The sequence below is a fragment of the Sceloporus undulatus genome, chromosome 3, assembly GCF_019175285.1.
Source record: "Sceloporus undulatus isolate JIND9_A2432 ecotype Alabama chromosome 3, SceUnd_v1.1, whole genome shotgun sequence".
Classification (NCBI taxonomy): Eukaryota; Metazoa; Chordata; class Lepidosauria; order Squamata; family Phrynosomatidae; genus Sceloporus; species Sceloporus undulatus.
The window spans coordinates 30,089,840-30,108,574 of record NC_056524.1 but is presented as its reverse complement, the minus strand read 5'-3'; positions in this window follow the sequence as shown (position 1 = coordinate 30,108,574).

Here is an 18,735-nt window from a genome sequence, read left to right as displayed (position 1 = left end):
ACACTGGCTTTGACACAGTGCCCTTCTTTTGCTTTTGCTTAACTGGGCTAACAAGAAAAGATGACAGCTGTGAGGGTGGGGATGACAAATATCTGCACCTGTCTTGATTTTGATGGCAATCATCCTGACAAAAGATCACCCCTAATGCTTAAGCTGTCCGCTCTATAAGAAAGAATTGGCTTTTCAGAAAATCTCCTTCTCAGAGATAGATATGTTTTATTCAGTCAATGACCAGCAAGATTTAAAAAGATACAAAGCATGATACAAAGTATGTCAGAGGGAATGCACAGATCTAGATTTTCAAATCGCAACATAAGCAACTATCTCAGCAAAAAGATTTCTAGGGCATAGGTCCCTATAGAGTAGAAAAGGAATGAGATGCAGGAACAGGTAGAAAAAAGCAAGATATATCTCTTATAGTCATTTTTGGGTTAGTGTCAGAAGCAGGGGCAAAAGACACTCACTTCATGTACAGCAGAGATGGACAATAGGTAGCATCTGGGATGAATGCAGATACCTCTCATCACCCTCATCGCTGCAGCAGGAGAAGAAATACTTTGAAAACAAAATCTATTTCCTGCAAGAGCAATTCTCCTTTAAAGCAAGACAAAGTGCTTGCTTTAGTGTAAAAGTGTCTTCTTCCTCTCAACTGGAAGGGAACATTAAAAGCATTTTAAAAATCACTTTTTAGCAGTCAGCTTCCCCACTGTGGTTTATTTTTAGGGGGGTTGTATTCCAGACCCACCACAGTTACCCATCCTCCAATGTACAGTGCGCCCTCCCCTTACATTTTGGATCCCTCCGCATAAGGGGAATTCCACCTGTGCTGGAGCCCCATTGGAGTCAAGAAAAATACACCCTTGTCAGCAGCTATCAGTTTTGGTCAATGAATGAAACCTCCCTATTTGGGAGTAGTAGATCTCACAAAGTTCTACATCAGGAATAAGCAATCTGCAGCCCAAGGATGTGCCTTTGGCAGGCTTCATTTAATTCCTTCATGCCAGGCTGAAAAACAACAATAAAACTTGCTGACAGATAATTTGACATGAAATCTGTGCTCACATCAAGAGAAGCTTGGACAGACATCTGTCAGGAATGCTTTAGATACTGGACCTTATGTTTTGGGCTAACAAGTTGGACTAGGTGGTCTGTTGCATCTGTACAGTGTGAGTCAGTGTATTTAACAAGCACTGAGAGCCCATTTGATGTCATCAAATTAATGAGTTTGTTGGACTCACTTTGAAATGACTAAATCATGTCTGAGCTCACTGGAAACACTCATTGCATTATGTAGCTGATCAAATGGAGGAAGCAAAAGAAAAACCAGCTAAACCTGGAAGTCGCAACCTTTCTGACATGACATAGACCTACCACAGTCAAGAGGCCTGCACTAGGTCTACAGCATAGTATGATGTACAGACATATTTCTGTTTCTCCCTGCAAGCAGGAACCAGCTCTACCATTAAGCCAAATGAGGCAGCTGCCTCAGGTGTCAGACGGTGAGTGGGGGAAGCCATCTAATATTATTCCTGAGTCCCTTGGCCAGTCACCTTTTTAAAGGAAAGAGCAATATGTGTCCTGCACCCCATAAACTGACCTGCTGCCTTCATGGGTGATGGCGAATACTACCAATAGCCAGTGTCAAGTGTCAAAGTTAGATTGAACTGCCAGTTCATCTTGCTTTTTAATGTCCAAAATGCCTGTGATTGAGTATTTTTAAACTATTTTAACTTAAGCCTGTTTTAACTTGTTGAAATGTTTAATATTCTTTTAGTCCTCTCACATTATTGTTATGGTTTCAAACTGTTTAATTGATTTTATGTATGATATGCTGAAAACTCATTGTATAGGCTGGAATATCAATAACTAAGGAAAGTAATTATTGAGTAAAATAAATGAGGTGGGATTATTTGCATTAGGAAGTAAAGGCCCCATTCCCACTGGGCAAAAAAAGCGGCTTATATTGCTGCGATTCTGACTCAGATCTTTTTTCTGAATCGTATTCAAATCTGGTCCCTCGTTCCCATTGAGAAAGAGTGCAAACGGACTCAGGGTTTTTTTTTGACCCATGTTCTTGTTCCCATTGAAATTTTCTTGGTTGTAATTTGAAGTGGACTTTTTTGCTCCCCGTTCCCATTGCCCTTCCGGAACCTCTTTTTTTAAAAAGCAGCTGTCAATCAAGTGCCTAAGTGCTTGATGTCACAGCCAATCAGTCGCTTAGGTGCTTTTCCCCTCCGGGAAAGGAAGAAGGAGCCTCCATCCCCCAAAGTCTCTTTGCCTCCCAGCCTCTCCTATGTTTTCCTATAGTCCCTCTGGGGAAGGGAGAAGGAGCATCCATCCCCCCAAGTCCCTTTGCCTCCCCAATTGCTCCCTGGGCTGTCTGGGGGCGATGAAGCAGGTATGTGATGCAAAGCTGATCTGTGTTCAGGCGCTCAGACAGAAGCAAATAAAGGAAAAAGAAAAAAGAAAAAATAGTTGTTAAAAATGGTGTTCAATAGGTCTCCTCACACATCGGTCTATGAATGTGGACCAGGGGGGAGGTTGCGGGGGGGCATAATGTGTTTGCTGTGTTTGGAGGTCAATGTAGCTATTTGCTGTGTTTGGACACCTGCCAGAGCACCTAGGTGATCGAAAACTTATTTTTTAAAAAAATAATTTTTTCTACACACGCGATTGCCTTACCCTGCTTCCCACACCACCGGGGGAAAGGCTATGCAAATGGGGGGAAATGGTGCCGGTAATGCAGGAAAGAGAACAGAGTGGGTGACACCCCCAGGCCAGCCCCTTGAGCACTGCTCCTCCCATCCCCAAGTTCCTGAATCAGACACCCTTGTTGTTCCCATTCATTTGAATCTGACTCAGGAGGCGCAGAAAAAACCTCTAAAAATATACACTCTTTTTAAACCAATTTATCCACCACTGATTCGGGGTTTCCAAGGAAAAATCGATTACATGGGGATCAGATCTGAATTCCAATGGGAACGAAATCGGCGCAATGAGGATCGAATGCGCGCTCAAATGGGAATGATGCACCCATAATTCGATTCTTGATCCACGTTATAAGCCAGTGGGAATGGGCCCAAAATGTCTTTGTCCAGCTTTGTTCTCATTTGAATTTATGCCATTCCAACTAAAAGACAGTTTCGAAAATGTATTTATTTTTTGTAGACTATAATTATAGTCTGATTTCTTGGTGGCCCATGTTGTTAGAGCTATTCTTGAAATTTTAGCCCCCCAAAATAACATTCCCAAATTCTGTTGAAGTACAAATATGTAAGAACTGGATCAGAGCAATGATTCATGTAGCTCAGCATGTTGTCTCAGAGGCTTATTGCACCCCCCCCCCCCCCCCAATTATGGGAACTGGAAGGGGACACTCGGGGCAGTGCACGACCTGGAAAAAACGGATTTTATCGCACAGCAAATCGTCCTCTAAAGGGCCCCGTTCTGTCCCCCAGCGCCAAGACATCCCCTGCTGAGGAATGTTAAATGATCTAGTCGGAAGTCTTCCGACCGAGGAAAATGGCGCCCCTCAGCACTGAATGGGGATGGCTTGGTGCCGGAGGATGGAACAGGGCCCTTTAGAGGACAATTCGCTGTGCGATAAAATTAGTTTTTTCCAGGTTGTGCGTGGCCCCGAGTGTCCCCTTCCAGTTCCCATAACAGGGAAAAAAGGTGTGTGATAAGCTTCTTAGCCACGGTAGTCAAGAAAATCTGCAAAACCTTGTTGTGATGGCTATCTCCTCCTGCTATTATTCTACATCCAGGATATACAATATTTTAAAACAGAGGCTCTGCTTCTGATTCTCATGGCTTGGAGTCCACAGAACAATTCCATACAATCCTTCTATACTAACTGCCACATTCACAACAACCTATGGCAAGGAGAACAACGTTTATATTTATGTAAATTCTACCATGCCCTAATTTCCTATGTAAAATGAACCACAGGCCTCCAATAAGAACGGTTGAAGTGATATGAAGTCCAAAGGGGCAGCAAGAAAGAACAGGCTATTGCTTTAAAAAAAAACAGAAAAGCAGGAAGCCATTCATGTTTGTTTTATTTGTTTTAATGACCCTTGAAACAGAAGGCAAAGTGAACCACATGACTTGAGCATTAAGGTCAGGACTGGATTAATCATTATGCTATGTGTTCTGTACAGAACAGAACCCCAGGCAAAATTACTATGGTTCAGTTATCTGGGATTCCCCCCCCCTTCTCTTCCATAGTGAAGAACCTCATTATTAAGAGCTGATGTAGCTTAGTCATAGTTTTGACATCTCTGGTTCAAGTATCACCCCAACCAGTAACATATTAGGTATTATGTGGCAGAACACTTTTTTCCCGGTCTCAGCCCACCATCTGGTGATAACAACATAGGGTGTGCAGGTGTTATCATTATATAATATAGTCACTATATAGCACTGGAATTGGTTTTAATTGGGGGAGACTGGCATTTTCTACTGCTGTTCTAGTCTGTTTTAAAAGAGACAAGAAATAATAGTTTGGGTAGCCTCTGCCTAGTATGCCTTGTAAGCCTTTCATAACAATGTCATAAGGGCTGAGATAACATGTATGATGAAACTCTTTCAACAACAGAAATACAGAATATAATGATAAACATCATTACTATGTAATCCCTCCCCCACCCTATAATAGTACGCAAAGGGATCTTGTAGAACCTTTGAGACTAACTGAAAGAGAGACGGTAGCATGAGCTTCATTGGAAGCAGGCTCAAATCTATGAAAGTTCATGCTATCAACCTCTTTCTTTCAGTTAGGCTCAAAAGTGCTACAAGAACCCTTTGCATATTGATTTCCACATTCACACAGCCATGTCTGAGTTCATTCCTATAACAGGTCTATCACAAATTATTTGCTATTAGTATTGCATGGGAGTGGATAGATTCATGGCTGACAGGTGACTTTGAACACTGGACACCAAACATGGCAACATTGGGAACTGACATCCCCTCCTCCAGCTGTTCTTCCTGACCCCACAAGTCATTCATCATTTTGGAGGGCAAAAGTGTGTTTGTTATCCAGACAGAGTTGTAAGCTAGCCTGCTCTTTCAGATGCAGTAGAAGACACCATCTTGCTGTCCACATTGAAACAGAATTCAACTACCCAGTTGATTTCTGTTTATAGAATGACGTGGACACCTTGGCTTTGCTTCAGGCAACAAAACATCTTTGGCTGGGTCTGCTGGCTAGTGTCTTTGGAGTTAGGGTTGCCATAATTCTCTACTAAAGACCGGGACAAAATGTAGGACAAAATTTAGACCAAAATATAGGACAATGGTAGGATAAAATTTAGCCCAAAATGTAGGCCATTTAAGAAAACCTTAAATGTCCTGCATTTTGGTCTAAATTTTATCCTACAATTATCCTATATTTTGGTCTAAATTTTGTCCTACATTTTGTCCTGGTTTTTAGTAGAGAATTATGGCAACCCTATTTGGAGTACAAATTAATTTATTAACAAGACAGTATTGCAAGAGTGAAGCCATTCAGGCTGAATCTGCACTGCAGAATTAATGTAGTTTGACACTGCTTTAACATCCATAACTCAGTGCTATGGAATTCTGCGATTCGTAGTTTGTTACAGCACAAGAGCTCTCTAATATAGGAGGCCAAATATCTCACAAAACTACAAATCCCAGAATTCCAAAGCATTGAGCCATGGCAGTTCAAATGGTGCCAGACTGCATTATTTCTGAAGTACAGACACAGCCTCTGATGTTTTCGTTTACTACTCACATCCTTCCTTATCAAACTGATGGTGCAAGTCCAAAACATCAGAAAAGCCAAGGGTTCTCTGCTTCTGCAATATTGGATAGTCGGGAGTGATTAAAACTATGGAATTTTTATCATTTTACATGAAAACAGCATGTTGGCAGTCAAAATAAATACACTAGTTGTTGTTATGTTCTGTCAAGTTGGCTTTGGCCTAGGATGACCCTACGAAAAACAGACCTCCATAGTTCATTAAAATATCAAGGCTTTCTAACAATGGCAAAATGCATAATTTTGTATCTTCCAGGCACCACCACCACTTTTAAACATTTTGATTAAGCTGCCATGTCCAGCTTAAATGCTACCCCTGTTAGACCACTTGCTGGATTTTGTGCATTTCCAAAAGCAAAGTCGGTAACTTTTTTTAAAAAAATTACTAACCTGGCTGGAAGATCTCCAAGCTGCATTTATGGCATTTGGAAGCAGTTTCCCTTGATAAACTTAGCACTACCATGTAAACAGATTATGAGAATGGATGGTTGCTTTTAAACAATTATGTGGAATATTCCAGACCATCATTGGGGTTTCTTGCTGTTTATTGCAAAAGAAATAAAGTCATATCATAGGTTTCAGCAACCCACCATCTATGAAGGCTGGTGGGATTGAGAGACTCTGAAGTCCATCATATGTGTGGAAGACGCCAAATTGGGAGGAGCTTGATTTAACAGATACACACAGCAACTACTGCCACTACTGCTGTTGTAAATTGTGAACTTAAACATTGTATCCTTAGCCTTGCTTGAGGCCTCATTGTGTTCAGGTTCAGCAGAGGGGGCAAGGGCTAAACAGACTAACATGAACTTCTGAGTATATATTTAGCAAAACTACATACAGAGAGATATACACACATATAGAGAAGACTTATACAGTATATAAGTCAACTAAATAAAACACAGCATGAGTTTAATGACATAGATTTTTATGCTGATGAAAACTAACATCACAAGGAAATATAGCATAACTGTTACTCTGAATAAAAGCATCTACACAACAACACACTGGATTTTGGTTTTCCTTTTTGCGGTGACAATCTAAAATGGCTACGAAAGTTGTTGACTGAAAAGCAGTAGGTAACACGGGAGATTGTCACACAGGATAAAAAGGAATTAAAATGGAATGGTCCCATCATTATAGTGTGACCGTACAAAGATTTCACACAACATCATGCTCATCCTGTAGCTGTCCCATGAATAACCTGTGATCATCTCGTAAATATTCATGGGGAAACCCTGTGAATGGTTTGTCAATAGCATGAATGGAGCGCAATTGCGAAGGTGCAGAAGGTAATACCTAATAACTATTGGGAAACGCTATTAGGGGCCTTTTCCCAGACTGTACTTCAGCACAGGCAATTTGTTTATCTTACTACAATAATTTTTTAGTAGATTTCTTTCTTATTTTCAGCTATAGTGCACTATTTTATTTGAACTGGATATATATTATGTTCTTAAATATGGAAATTTTATTTTGTTGTGTTTGGCATAGAATCACATTTTTCAGACATGTGCTGTAGCAAGATAAGGATGCATGTGTGCAATGTTCAGTCACGATCTATTAATGATACAGTAACACAATCAGCTTTTGTATGCAGAATGTGATTGCATTTTTGTTTCATTTTTATTTTGTTATTATAGCTTGATTGTGCAACTATGCGGAACTACAGATTGCTATAAGTTCTCACCCCACTTCCTTTTCCAGCAGAGTAGACTGTCTCTCTCATTCTCTCTCTCTCAGACATACACACCTACCTGGAAATGAAAGCAGGAAAGAGCCTTGCAGTTAAAACACCATGTATTTCATTATTCTGCCTGTTCCTGACTTGATTAATTGCTGACAGATTAAGTACTGGCAAATTAATCACTACTTTAGCTGGTGGCTTTCATCTGCCGGTGATTAATTAAGTCTATCCTGAATCAAGACATTCTCTCCCCTCACAAGGAAAATAATAATAATAATAATAATAATAATAATAATAATAATAATAATAATAATAATAATAATTTTATTTGTATACCGCTTTTCCGTCTGATCAAAGCGGTTCACAGTAGCTTTGTTTTAGCTTTAAAAGCTTTAAAAATGCTTTTTTTTCCTTGTGAGGGGAGAGATTGTCTTGATTTTTAATGCTAAAATGTCTTGTCTTGATTTTTAATGCTAAAACTGTTTTTATTTTATTTTTCTGGGGAGGGAATCTCTTTCTGTGTGTGTTTACATGCATGCACATGCTAAACTAGGAAAGGGGGCAGTACTGGGTGGGCAGTGCCAAATACTGCTTGTGATAAGATTTTAGAGTGAACAAAGGCTGGAATACCTGAAAGATTATGAAGATGTGATAGGAAGAGAGAAGTCCTGACTGCACAGCACTTTTGAAAACAACATTATTTTAGTGGGCGAACAGCCTAGTGTGATAGGGCCCATGTCACTTCTATTACCATTTCATTTGATTTAAAAGCCAATATTTTTAAAAGCCTCAAAAAAAAGGGGGGGGGGGTTAGAGTGGAGAACATACCCTCCAACGTTCTGTAGATGCAAACTAGGACATATGTGGCCAAGCAACATCAGTGTGGTCAAGATGGCAAATATGTTAATTAGGATGGACACACAAGTTAGTAGAGTCTGCAGCAACTTCCTTTTGCCTGAACCTACTGGGAAGGGCAAGATGCCACCCCCTTCTCTTCCATTGCTCAGTTACGTGAGTGGAAGCTATTTTTGCGCTTTTATCTCAGTTTGCAGTGATCAAAGTAAGGTGAGGACTAAGAGGGAAAGTGGAAGAAGCAGAGGGAAACTTGGGAGTTTATCACACGGGCAAAATAAACGGGATTTTAGTGCGATACTCCTACAATATCCTGTGAATATTGTGCACTAATGGAATATCGTGCACTAATGCAATGCTTTTCACACGAAGTCATCATAAATGCACTCTTATCCCATGAATAAAGCAACAAAATTGTGCTGCTTTTTATTCATGGGATTTTCTCAGAAATAAAAAGTGGCACAATTTTGCTGCTTTATTCATGGGATAATTGCGCATTTATAATGATGTGGCGTGATATTGTGTGAAAAGCATCACGTTAGTGTGAAATATTCAGGCTACTGATGGGAACCTATCACTAATATTCTGTTTCTTTTGCCTGTGTGTTAAACTCCTTGGACATTTTTAAATCAGCTTAAAAAATGGAATGATAGAGAATTAATCAGGACTGTTCCTGCCAAATCAGGACAGTTGAAGGATATTGGGATGAGGGTTCAAGAGAAGCCTTAATCATATCAATCTAACCCTTTCTGTTGGTGTGCTCCAAATTGCACCTCCCTAAGTTTTTCCCTCTGCTTCAAAATGCATGCTTAACTACTTTGCCTCCCCCAACCCCTTTCTACTACATTTACATTCTGTATGCTGATCCATCCACTTTCCCCCCAGGGATGTAGCCAGGGGGGGGGGTCTGGGGGGCCCGGCCCCCCCCCCTTCCATTAGAAAAATGAATGGTGTGTGCTGCTGCGCCGCCGCACTCAAGCCCCATTATAATGGTGGCACTTAGTCTGGACCCCCCCCTTCCTAAAATCCTAGCTACGTCCCTGTTCCCCCTTATGCATGTATTCACCAACCATGACTCAGTAGGCTAAGTACATGCATTGTATGCAGAAGGTTCCAAATCTAACTTCGGGTTTGGAGTCTGTAAATATTGTAGGGTCCGGCTGTCTCCTCACTGAACTAATATGAGCACTGTAGACTTTGGCTCCCTGATGGAGAGTTTAAGCTCTATTTTCTACCTCTGAGCAACCCTGAGTAACCTCCATTCAGAGGAAGTTAAAGGTGAGTAAGGGCTAAGAGAAAGTAATTTGAAGGTTGGAATAAGTATTAGAGAGGTTAACAAAAATGAGAGGACAGAATGGTCGGAAGGTTGAAAGGAAGAGATCTAAATGAGGAAAAGATGAGGAAGAAAGGGTAAGAAAAAGAAGAAAGGATAAGGAAAAATAATGTTGTGAAAGGTTATGAAAGAAAGCAAGTGAAGCAAAGAAAAGCATGTGAAAGCAAGCAAGAAAGTTTGAGAAGATACATAAAATGTAAGATTAAACAAGAAGATTAAAATAAGTGGTATAAGATGTTATACAACGAAGGGGAAATAACATATTGACATATGAGATTATATACATATGAGCATATGATTATTTATTGTATTTGTATGGTTTATTTAATATTTTTTTAAAAAACAAAACCTGAGTAAGGGGTGGACACATAAGAACATAGGATCTCATATACAAGGGCAGAATTGTTGTGATAAAATCAGTTATGAGAAAGAGACATTAAGAACATGGTCTTTATACGTATGCTGATACGATATAATGCTAGCAGCCATGGTAATCTAATGTGCACGATAGCACTAGACCCTGGAAGAGATATCAACCTACACAACCAGTGTCCAAGCTGGATGCAGGATTCAGGATGCTGTAATCACAAAAAAGTACTTCTTTTACTTCTGTATAGTACAATATGTCCTATGAGGAGAAACTTAGGGAGTTGGGTATGTTTAGCCTGGAGAAGAGAAGGTTAAGAGGTGATATGATAGCCCTGTTTAAATATTTGAAGGGTGTCATACTGAGGAGGGAGCAAGCTTGATTTCTGCTGTTCCAGAGAACAGGACCTGGAGGAATGGATTCAAACTACAGGAATAGATATTCCAGCTCAACATTAGGAAGACCTTCCTGACAGTAAGAGGTGTCTGATAGCGAAACTCGGTCCCTTGAAGAGTGGTGGGGTCTCCTTCTTTTCAGAAACAATTGAAATAGTGAGGAGGAGGGCCAGGGGGAGAAGGGAGAGGAGAAGACAGTGGCACCATGTGACCGCCAACTGTGTGAATGCCCCAGGAATGACTTTTTGCACCCGCAGTTTTGAGCAACTGGGGATCATTGAGAATATTCCCCTGTGAATTTGAAGGGACAGCTATAGGAGCAAAGTGGCATCATGGGATTACTGTTGCACATGCCACTTTACTCCCAGTGAAATTGCAGTTTATTTTAATTTTTTAATTAAGATTTTTAAATTTTACAATACAAATTATTACGCTTTCTTCATACAAATAAATGCTTAAACATTTTACTTATTTTATACTAAATATCACCTCCGTGCACCCCTTCGCCAGAGCCATTCCCATCCATACACTCCAACCAAAATTTTAATTCATTTCGTGAAGGTAATTTTCCATCTTCTTTTCTTAATACTTTCTCAATAATTTCCCCCCCCATATTTCATCAGAATCATTTCTTTTCCATAATCCTTTCTTCACTTTCAATTTACATGTTAATTTATCATTAATCGCTATTTGCCAGACTTCTTCATGCCAATCTTCCAGTTCGACATTTATTTTTGATTTCCAACTTCTTGCTATAATTAATCTCGCTGCTGTAAGCAAATTTATTACAAGATTTCTTTCTTCTTTTTTTCCATTCTACATCATTATACGGTGATAACAATACTATATTAGATTTTCTATCTATTCTCATATCCATAATATTTCCTATTTCTAATATTACTGTTTCCCAATTTCTTTTTTCATATTTACATTGCCACCACATATGTATATATGATCCCACTTCATTACATCCTCTCCAACAATATTTTGAATTATTCTTATCTATATTATGTAATCTCACTGGTGTTAAGTACCACTTCCAGATCATCTTATAATAATTTTCCTTAATTCATACCAATAGATTTTTCAAATGTCTTTGCAGTTTAAATTGCAGTTTAAAAGCCACGTGTGAAAAAGCCACATGTGATAAAGATTCTATGATATAATGTTAGGAGCCAAGGCAATTTAATGTGTACATTAGAGCAATATGATGTTAGGAGCCCTGGTAATTTACTTCAGTGTTTCTGGTGAACAAATTTATCAGAGATTCATTTGCAATACAGTGTTTTAACCACACGTAACTTTTCTAAATTGTAACCATGGAAAGCATAAGCAATATTTCTTGTATATTATTTTTATTTGTTTACGACTTTGGTTCAGCCATTTGTCTTTTCCATCTAAGAAATTAAAATCCCAACATTGGCAATAATCCTTGTGGACGTAAATCTCGGATTGAGTATTGCAATTCTTAGAGAGCCCAGTCACAGTATACGCAATGCTATGGAGGGATTAACCAGAGAGGGTTTAAATGAAATGCAGTAGGTCAATGCAAGCATATTATTAATTAAAAGTAAATCCTTCTATTCAAGAGCAACATGAATGAACTACGTTTACATCTAGTTTTAAAATATCCACATCTAAGACAATTTCTGTTTTGAAGAAGATATTCAAAAGAATAACTTCCCATTATTTTGAGGCCAATGTTTTCCTTTGGGTCAGGATGGACACCTTGCAGCTCCAAAGATTTGTCACCACTGACTGTGCTAGTTAAGGTTGATGGGAGTTGCATTTCAACAGTATTTGGAGGGCCACAAATGGCCTAACCTTGCTTTAGGTTGTGAATCATGCCAGCTGACTGTACAGATGAGCAACTCAGTTGTTATAGTGTTTGTTGTGTGCCTTCAAGTTGTTTCTGACATAATCGCTCTAAAGCGATTCTATCATGGGGTTTTCTTAGCAAGATTTGTTCAGAGGGGGTTTGCCATTGCCTCCCCCTGAGGCTGAAAGTATGTGACTTGTCCAAGGTCACTATTTATTTATTTCAAGTTTGTTTGTTTTTTAAAAAATCCCTTTTCTGAGAAGCTTAGTCCCCATCTCCCATATTCTGGAATTAAATCTGGATATTCCTGGCCATAGTTGGACACTCTAACCATTGTACCACATTTACTTTCAGGGTCAAGACTGACTTACACACAATGAATCGAGTTTAAGGTAGATTTATGGTTACTTCTTTTTAGGTAGATATATATAGAAACTGATCTGAGCCGATGAGCAACCTGTTTTCCAGGAAAAACCTGTGATGCAGTTTTGGCTAGTTCCTGTGAGAATCATGAAGCCATTCTTCCCATAGGAGCAATGGTTCCAGTCTTTCAAGCAAACAAATCAAATCCGGTCTTTTAAAAAAGATGAATGCACCTTTAACATATGCGTCCGAGGGAGAAATAAAGAGCTGAAAAAACCAAAATCTTGCTGAAGCAGGGGATGAGAAACCAAACTGTAGAAGAATTATGGAACAGATATTACTGATACAAATATTTGCTTGCAATTAATGCATTCTCCTAATAACATAGATATGACTACACTACATTAAGATTGTAATTGTGAGGATAGTGTCATTACATTTCCAGAGCAATTATAACTTTTAAGTTACTCTTATAGATAAATAAATGACAAAAATAGGATTCAAATTATGGCCCACCCTGTGCCTCATTGTGTTGTGGGCAACTAAGATATGCAAAGGTATAGAATGTGTTTGTACCACAACAAGTGACTATTTATATTTTTGAAACTATTAGTTATGTGGAAGCTAAAATATTTTATTTAGCTCTGATAATCAGGACAGTAGAGTTTCTTTAAAGGTAACTAACTACTTCTGGATACTATAACTGTAGCTGTTTTTTTAAAAAAAAAAAAATAACTTCTCTCTATTCCTGGAGGGAGTTTTGTTTTATTCATCCCCCAGTCTAACAACTGACCTCAAAAGAAAAATGTCTTCACTGGGCTGGTCCCCTGTCTCTTGTTACGTGACTTCAATCTCCTTTTGCTCAGAGTCTACTGGGAACTGCTATAAAGCTAAAGAAAAAGGTTTGTACCTGTTCTGTCTATTCATTTCTTGCTCCAACCACCACCACTAGATGACAGTTCATATAGTAAATTGTGTTTTTTGGTAATAATTTTTCATCTGTCTTTATCTCTGGATCATTACAACACTTTTGGGAAGAGAAAACTGCATGCCTTTTCTCTCTACAATTCTGTAAGATGTTTAATAATAGTCTTGATTTATCAAGAGGCAGAGAAGTAGGGCAGTCTCAAGTCTCTTGGCTCTATCATCTGAGTCACATTGCTGTTCTGCCCAGAACAATCCCCTTTGTTTTCTTTCTCAAGGGTGGCTACATTGCATCTTGGAATTGCTGTCATCCAGCGACAATTCAAACAGGAGATAAAAGATAACAAAGAAGGCTTTTGTGTGTATATATACTAAAGATGCTACATTATCAGTCCTTCAAATCATAGTAGATATCCACGTGGATAGCAATATATTGTCATGAACAAATGGGTCTTAGCAGATAACGTGTGTGCGTGTGTTGTGTGCCTTCAAGTTGTTTCCAAATTATGGCAACCCTAAGGCGATCCTATCATGGGTTTTTCTTGGCATGATTTGTTCAAAGGAGGTTTGCCATTGCCTTCCTCTTAGGCTTGCCCAAGCAGATGATACCCACAGCCAAACTGCCCACAAACCTCCTATATTTGTGTAGCTGAGAGCTGCCTTTGCTGGCTTGCTCTGTGCATCTCAGCACCATTATTTATAATATGGCACTGGTATTTCTGTATGTCAGGACTGGCATCAGCACCTGGATTCCTAGGGCAACTGCTGACATCCAAAGGAATCCCTCCCTAAACTACCCATACTGGTTAGTTCAGCTGCTGAACTACCTATAATTTTAATTTCCCACAAGAGTGCCATCCACTATAACAGTGATTCTCAAATTTTGGTCACTCAGATGTTTGAGACTTCAGTTCCCTGAATTCCTGACAGTTGGCCAAGCTGGCTGGGGCTCCTGGGAGTTGAGGTCCAAAACAACTGGAGGACCAAAATTTGGGAACCCCTGCATAACAAAGTCTTGTTATACTTTAAAGATTAACAACATTATTACATCATGAGCATTTATTAAATTTAAAAATCACCTAGCTAGCAAAAGCCTGTGGGCAGTTTACAAATAGTACGCACACGCACACTAAAATCAGCTAAAACAAACAAACAAAATATAGTATATCTTGATTTCCGTAAGGCCTTTGACAAGGTTTCCCATGACATTCTTGCAAACAAGCTTGTAAAATGTGGACTAGACCAAGTAACTGTTAAATGGATCTGTAATTGGTTGACCGGCTGAACCCAAAGGGTGCTCAACAATGGCACTTCTTCATCCTGGAGAGAAGTGACCAGTGGGGTCCCACAGGGCTCTGTCCTGGGCCCAGTGCTATTCAACATCTTTATCAATGACCTGGATGACAGAATTGGGGCATACTTATCAAATTTGCAGATGACACCAAATTAGGAGGAATAGCTAATACTCCAGAGGACAGGACCAACATTCAAAATGATCTGAATAGACTAGAAAGCTGGGCCAAAGCTAACAAAATGAAATTCAACACAGAGAAATGTAAGGTACTGCACTTTGGGCAGAAAAATGAAATGCACAGATATAGGATGGGGGACACCTGGCTGAATGAAACTACATGTGAAAGGGATCTGGGAGTCCAAGTAGACCACAAGTTGAACATGAGTCAACAGTGCGATGCGGCAGCTAAAAAGGCCAATGCAAAAAGGCCAATGCAATTTTAGGCTGCATCAATAAAAGTATAGTGTCTAGATCAAGAGAAGTAATAGTGCCACTGTATTCTCCTCTGGTCAGGCCCCACCTGGAATATTGCGTCCAGTTCTGGGCACCACAATTCAAAAAGGACATTGAGAAACTGGAGCGTGTCCAGAGGAGGGCGACTAAAATGGTGAAAGGTCTGGAAACCTTGCCCTATGAGGGATGACTCAGGGAGCTGGGGATGTTTAGTCTGGAGAAGAGAAGGTTAAGAGGTGATATGATAGCCCTGTTTAAACATTTGAAAGGATGTCATATTGAGGGAGCAAGCTTGTTTTCTGCTGCTCCAGAGAACAGGACCTGGAACAATGGATGCAAGCTACAGGAAAAGAGATTCCACCTCAACATTAGGAGGAACTTCCTGACAGTAATGGCTGTTCAACAGTGGAACACACTCCCTCGGAGTGTAGTGGAATCTCCCTCCTTGGAGGTCTTTAAACAGAGGCTGGATGGCCATCTGTCGGGGATGCTTTGATTTGGATTTCCTGCATGGCAGGGGGTTGGACTGGATGGCCCATGCGGTCTCTTCCAACTCTATGATTCTATGAAAATCAGCCAAATTAGTTATCAACAAGTGGCTTTCAAGGACTTCGTCATTTGTATAAAATGTTATCCATTATTTTCATGTGTGTGTGTGTGTGTGTGTGTGTGTGTATCACATTGCATTATAATATAATAGTTTGTGTTGAAACTATAAACAGTGAGAGCAAAAGCAAATTTGATGCACTAGGTATGGACTGTAACAATTACATTATTAACACTGGCAGTTTGCAAAAACGGTTGCGATAACACAGATAGCCTGTCATTAGGCAAGCCAATCAACACCTTTAGTGTGATAAGAAACTTTATCAGATTCCAGCCTCTCATTGTAGACTGGAACTTGCCTCTTGGGAGATTGAAGTGTGCTGCCACGGGTTTTGGAATATTGCCATTTCTGATGTCAGATTTGTGACAATGGGCCAGGGAGAATAGAAGGGCACTTTATAAGGCTTCTCTTCAGACCTGGAGCTAGGGTCCTGATGTGCACAACATGGCAAAAAGTAACATATTTATTTCTTCAAAATTCGGAAGAAATTGGACTGTCAGATGGAAATGCTTCACAATGCCTTTCTGTCATTTCTAAACTTTGACTTATATTCAGCAATTGCTTTCAGCTACATTTGTGTGTAGGGTTGTTGTTGTTCCTTTCCCCAGCATGGGCTTCTGTTTACTTGGGCTCTGAAAGAATAGTTTTGTGTGAATATCTGCATTATGTAATGTGGCAGCTGTGGGTGGGTTGTTGGCAATGAGCACTAAACGCAAGACCTCTGGCACTAACATCTGAAGCTTTTTCTTCCTGAGAGTAAAAAAAACCCCAACCCACCACCAAGCCCTATAGCAAATTCACAAAGCACATTCTCTGACCTAGATTCCAGATATACATGGTAGTTCACTGTTAATAATAATAATAAAAGAACAATACCACTCTGGCAGTACTCTTGATGATGTGAACAAAGGCAATCGGCATTAAAAGATTTTTTGGAAGTCTGGAGAGATAGAGAATGCTCTGCTAATTATATTTTGTACACATACTGAAAATATTTTTCCATCTAGGTCAGTATCCTTTATTCTGACTGGCGGCAGCTCTCCAGGTTGATCCAGATGTTGGATCTATCCTGAAACCAAGCCCCCAGTTCTGAATAATTTTTTAAAAAGTTAGATGTGATAAACATTTTTTTCTGGAAACATTTTCACAAGTGTGTGTGTGTGTGGAAATCATTCAAGCCAATACATCCTGTAGATGCAAAATATTCTGACAAAAGCAGGCGCCTAACGAAACTGTCCAGGATCAGCAAGGATGTTTGCACTGTTTGGGCAGATGGAGTGCCACCCACCTAATCCCCGACACGTTTCCCTCCCCCAGATGTAGTTGCTTGGCTCTGCTTCTGGTAAATTCTCGGTTTCACCTCTGATGACCCTGCTCTCTGCCCTACCAGCCTGGGTGGGCATCAGCTGCTACTAAGGAAGGACTTACCAATGTCAGGACAAACAATATGTTGCAAGTAGGATCACCTGATTATGTCTGTTTTCATCTTAAAGCAGTCATGGGGGAAAGAGGGTGCTGGAATTTGATTTAATAGTGCCGGGGGGGGGGGGGGGGCAGATTTTTAAGTCTTTTTCTTGCACCATTTTCTTGTTCTATCCTAACTCACCCCTCAGTTGCTGTTAATTCTGAAGGGGATGAGAACTGGGCTTGCATCCTCTTATCAGCTGATGTTGTAAACGGAGCTTGTACTGGGCCGAATACCAGAATATATCTGCAAAGTTAAATTGTTGTTAATTAGCCTTGAAATCTCTAATTAATTGTGTTCACCTCATTGCTGGCAGCACAGGCAAGGGTTTCAAATTCTGAATCTTTACACATTCCAAAGTTGAGACCTGTTATGACAGTGTGAAATGCGTTGAGCTGTAGAGAAACAACTATTTTGAATTCAGAAACATAGCTGTGTTAGTCTGGAATATCAAGTATGCAAAGGGATCTGGTAGCGCCTTTGAGAAGGTGTGAAAGAAGTATGCAAAGGGATCTTGTAGCATCCTGGAGATAATTGTGTGAAAGAAGGTGTAGCATAAGCTTTTGTGGACTTGGTCCACTACACTTGATGCAAAACTGTTTTGAAGTTATTCTTGTTTTTGTTTTTGTAAAGAATTGTTGGCAAATAATGCCACCAGACCCTATGGAAGCTACTTAGTTTATTTGGGTTGCTGTGACCCAGTGTAAAGAAGGAGTTCGTGGTATCAACATTATTCTAACAATATGAAATTCAGACTTGCTTCAACATTTTGTTTTCAGCAGGGAGTACAGTACAGAAACTAAGGAGTTTATCACGCGGGAGGAATTTCTGTTAATTTCGAATGAAAAGAAAGTGGGGCCAGAACGCATTCACGTGAATTCGCTAGTTCAGCGAATTTACGTGAATTCGAATTGCGTTTGAACTGACTTCCCATTGCCTGAAAATAGCTTGCCATTGCCCGAAATTGCATGTGGCAGTCTATCACGCAATAACATAAAACCCCATGATTGCATTTGGATTGCCATTGGATTATACTTCCAATTTCCCTTGTCTGATAACGTCTTAAGTAAGGGCATCAGCTTCTCAAGTGTTACAGCTCCTTTTAGGGAAAATGCTTTTAAGCATGTGCAGAGTGTATGTATATGTGTGTTGTGTGCCTTCAAGTTGTTTCTGACTTATGGCAACCCTATTACGGGGTTTTCTTGGCAAGTTTCTTCAGAGGGGGGTTTGCCATTGCTATCCTCTGAAGCTGAGAGTGTGACTCACTCCAGGTTACCCAGTAGGTTTCCAAGGCCAAGACAGGATTCAAATCCTGGTCTCTAGTGCTCAAACCACTACGCGGTGATGCGGCAGCTAAAAAGGCCAATGCTATTTTAGGCTGCATCAAT